The sequence below is a fragment of the Oncorhynchus masou genome, unplaced genomic scaffold (genome assembly GCF_036934945.1).
Source record: "Oncorhynchus masou masou isolate Uvic2021 unplaced genomic scaffold, UVic_Omas_1.1 unplaced_scaffold_7759, whole genome shotgun sequence".
Classification (NCBI taxonomy): domain Eukaryota; kingdom Metazoa; phylum Chordata; class Actinopteri; order Salmoniformes; family Salmonidae; genus Oncorhynchus; species Oncorhynchus masou.
Window position 1 is genome coordinate 1 of NW_027014227.1, and position 5,293 is coordinate 5,293.

A 5,293-nucleotide genomic window follows, 5' to 3' on the forward strand; every position below is an offset into this window, starting at 1 on the left:
GGACTGTAGTGGGTCAATCCACATTAGACTGTAGTGATCCGACTGTAGTGGATCACAAGTCCACATTAGACTGTAGTGATCCTGGACTGTGTTAGGTCATCAATCCACATTAGACTATAGTGATCCGGACTGTAGTGGGTCAATCCATAATTGTTGCTAGTTTTAAAGGCGTGTTTTGTTTGTTTTCCAGTCTTCCGTGGGATGTCCTCCCCGAAGACATCCGAGCCTCAGCAGACTGAGTTGAGCTCTGCGCCTCTGCTCTCTGGGACGCCCCAGCAACCCCCTGCTCCTGGCTCAGCAGCTCCCCCACTGTCCCCATCAGCAGTAAGACCGCCCACATGCTATCATAACATACCACTGTGGTCAGACCCTCACAGTACCTTTAACATACATACCACTGTGGTCAGACCCCCTCACAGTACCTTAACATACATACCACTGTGGTCAGACCCCTCACAGTACCCATAACATACATACCACTGTGGTCAGACCCCCTCGCACGTACCTTAACATACATACCACTGTGGTCAGACCCCCACAGTACCTTAACATACATCGCTGTGGTCAGACCCCCTCACAGTGCACTCATCTTAACATGTGGTCAGACCCTCACAGTACCATCTTAACATACATACCACCGTGGTCAGACCCCTCACAGTACCTAACTACATACCACTGTGGTCAGACCCCTCACAGTACCCAACTACATACCATGTGATCAGACCCCTCACAGTACCCTTAACATACATACCCACTGTGGTCAGACCCCCACAGTACCTTAACATACATACCACTGTGGTCAGACCCCTCACAGTACCTTAACATACATACCACTGTGGTCCCCTAACATACATACCACTGTGGTCAGACCCCTCACAGTACCTAACATACTTACCACTGTGGTCAGACCCCTCACAGTACCTTAACATACATACCACTGTGGTCAGACCCCTCACAGTACCTTAACATACTTACCACTGTGGTCAGACCCCTCACAGGACCTTAACATACATACCACTGTGGTCAGACCCCTCAGTACCTTTAACATACCCCTGTGGTCAGACAGTACCATCTTAACATGTGGTCAGACTGTGGTCCCTCACAGTACCTTAACATACATACCACTGTGGTCAGACCCACAGTACCTCACAGTACCTTAACAGTATACATACCACTGTGGTCAGACCTCACAGTACCTTAACATACATACCACCGTGTCAGACCATGTGGTCCCTCACAGTACCTTAACATACATACCACTGTGGTCAGACTCCCTCAGTACCTTAACATACATACCACTGTGTCAGACACAGTACCTTAACATACACAGTCAGACCCTCACAGTACTTAACATACATACCACTGTGGTCCAGTACCTTAACATACATACCACTGTGGTCAGACCCCCTCACAGTACCTTAACATACATACCACTGTGGTCCCTTAACATAAGACCCCTCACAGTACCTTAACATACATACCACTGTGGTCAGACCCCTTCACAGTACCTTAACATACATACCACTGTGGTCAGACCTCTCACAGTACCTTAACATACATACCACTGTGGTCAGACCCCTCACAGTACCTTAACATATACCACTGTGGTCAGACCCCTCACAGTACCTTAACATACATACCACTGTGGTCAGACCCCCTCACAGTACCTTAACATACATACCACTGTGGTCAGACCCCTCACAGTACCTTAACATACATAGCCACTGTGGTCAGACCCCTCACAGTACCTTAACATACATACCACTGTGGTCAGACTTCACAGTACCTTAACATACATACCACTGTGGTCAGACCCCTCACAGTACCTTTAACATACATACCACTGTGGTCAGACCTCACAGGACCTTAACATACATACCACTGTGGTCAGACCCCCCTCACAGGACCATCTTAACATGTGGTCAGACCCTCACAGGACCATCTTAACATGTGGTCAGACCCTCACAGGACCATCTTTAACATGTGGTCAGACCTCACAGGACCATCTTAACATGTGGTCAGACCCCCTCACAGGACCATCTTAACATGTGGTCAGACCCCTCACAGTACCTTAACATACATACCACTGTGGTCAGACCCTCACAGTACCTTAACATACATACCACTGTGGTCAGACCCCCTCACAGGACCATCTTAACATGTGGTCAGACCCCCTCACAGTACCATCTTAACATGTGGTCAGGACCCTCACAGGACCATCTTAACATGTGGTCAGACCCCCACAGGACCATCTTAACATGTGGTCAGACCCCCCTCACAGGACCATCTTAACATGGTCAGACCCCTCACAGGACCATCTTAACATGTGGTCAGACTTCTCACAGGACCATCTTAACATGTGGTCAGACTTCACAGTACCTTAACATATACCACTGTGGTCAGACCCTCACAGTACCATCTTAACATGTGGTCAGACTCCCTCACAGGACCATCTTAACATGTGGTCACACCCCTCACAGGACTTCATCTTAACATGTGGTCAGACCCTCACAGGACCATCTTAACATGTGGTCAGACCCCACAGTACCTTAACATACATACCACTGTGGTCAGACCCTCACAGGACCATCTTAACATGTGGTCAGACCTCACAGTACCATCTTAACATGTGGTCAGACCCCTCACAGGACCATCTTAACATGGTCAGACTCTCACAGGACCATCTTAACATGTGGTCAGACCCCTCACAGGACCATCTTAACATGTGGTCAGACCCCCACAGGACCATCTTAACATGGTCAGACCCTCACAGGACCATCTTAACATGTGGTCAGACCCCTCACAGGACCATCTTAACATGTGGTCAGACCCTTCACAGTCCATCTTAACATGTGGTCAGACCCCTCACAGGACCATCTTAACATGTGGTCAGACCTCACAGTACCATCTTAACATGTGGTCAGACCCCCTCACAGGACCATCTTAACATGTGGTCAGACCCCCTCACAGTACCATCTTAACATGTGGTCAGACCCCCTCACAGTACCTTTAACATACATACCACTGTGGTCAGACCCCCTCACAGGACCATCTTAACATGTGGTCAGACCCCCTCACAGTACCATCTTAACATGGGTCAGACCCTCACAGTACCTTAACATACATACCACTGTGGTCAGACCCCCTCACAGGACCATCTTAACATGTGGTCAGACCCCCTCACAGGACCATCTTAACATGTGGTCAGACCCCTCACAGTACCATTTAACATGTGGTCAGACCCCTCACAGGACCATCTTAACATGTGGTCAGACCCCCTCACAGGACCATCTTAACATGTGGTCAGACCCTCACAGTACCATCTTAACATGTGGTCAGACCCCCTCACAGGACCATCTTAACATGTGGTCAGACCTCACAGGACCATCTTAACATGTGGTCAGACCTCACAGGACCATCTTAACACCCGGGTACAAAGTTCTGTTTGGCCCTTGCTGCATGGGAGGAAGAAACTGTTTTTGACGTTATCAATGCCATATATTGTCGAGACATGCCCCCCCCATTTTCACCTGTTATTAAAAAGCTTTCCAGGTCTATTAATTATACTGATGTAGCTTCCTTCCTGTACTAACGATAAACCTATTTAACATCACCACCTGGTCTACTGCTACAATCGATTGATCATATTGTATATCTTTCTGGTAACTTCCAGTCCATCTAACGGGGTTCTTCAGTGATATAATGTCCAGGTAACCCCCATGTCCACCAGTAGTAAAAGCTTGATATTTTTAGCCTGTAGTGCACTGGACTGAAGTAGTGGACTAGCTTTATATAGGCCAGATATATTGAGACGTTAAAACAAATGATTTCCTCTGTTTCTCCAGTCCGTCCTGGGTAGCAGCAGGAACCCCTGGTCCACCACCACCCCCTTTGGCAGCTCCATCTGGTCCACTAGTGGAGACACTGCACTACACTCCTCCACCCTCCCAGACTTACCCAGCAGCATTCCCACCCTGGGCCTGGCCCTCCAACTGCCCCCACTGAGATGAGCCGTTCCTACGACCCCTGGAGGCCCACCCTCGGCAAACACGGCTCAGAGCCCTGGTCCAGCCACTGAGGAGCCTGGTCCCAAAATCTGTTTCAGCTCGTGCCAACTCCAATGCTGTCTTTTATCAAGCCAAACATGGCGACGTGGCATGAAAATGATTGCCAAAGAGTTGGCGTAGCACAAACAGGCTGGAACTCAGGCTAACTCGGCTCTCACAGATGGGATAATTCTGAATCCGGAATTATCACGTAAGTCATGCATTCATGTAAATGGCATATTTACGTCATGTGAGCAGACTCGTGTACGGACTCTGGTCTAAATCAGAAACACACCATGGTATCAATTGTTAAACAGTACTTAAATATACATCAAAACAAATAATTTTATCGACGAGTCCCGTCTAGAAAAAGTTTCAATGTAATTTGGTAGCCCTGTGCACTTTCTAACACAAAAACCAAAACCCCTGACCATTTAGTTCACAGCAGTTACACGCTTTTTTATTCAGAGGGGGGGGGAAATACAGTCTTGATTCAGATTCATTTTTAGGAACACCTCTTAAATGTAAACAAGAGGAATGTTTTTACCAACACAGGCCGGTGTAACACCCTGGACCAGAGCTAGGAAATGCTGATCTGTTGTTCACTAGCTCTGGTCCAGGTGTTACAGCGACCTGGACCAAGGTGATGCTGAGTCTGTTGCCTCGCTCTGGTCCAGGGTGTTACAGCGACCTGGACCAGAGCCAGGTAATGGTCTGTTGTTCACTAGCTCTGTCCAGGGTGTTGACCAGAGCCAGGTGATGCTGGTCTATCTCTGGTCCAGGGTGTTACAGCGACCTGGACCAGAGCCAGGTGATGCTGTTCACTAGCTCTGGTTGTTCAGGTAATGCTGGTCTGTTGTTCACTAGCTCTGGTCCAGGGTGTACAGTGACCTGGACCAGAGCCAGGTAATGCTGGTCTGTTCACTACCAGGGTGTTACAGATCTGGACCAGAGCCAGGTAATGCTGGTCTGTTGTTCACTAGCTCTGGGTCCAGGTGTACAGCGACCTGGACCAGAGCCAGAATGCTGGTCTGTTGTTCACTAGCTCTGGTCCAGGGTGTACAGCGACCTGGACCAGAGCCAGGTAATGCTGGTCTGTTGTTCACTAGCTCTGGTCCAGGGTGTTACAGCAACCTGGACCAGAGCCAGTATGCTGGTCTGTTGTTCACTAGCTCTGGTCCAGGGTGTTACAGCGACCTGGACCAGAGCCAGGATGCTGGTCTGTTGTTCACTATCTCTGGTCCAGG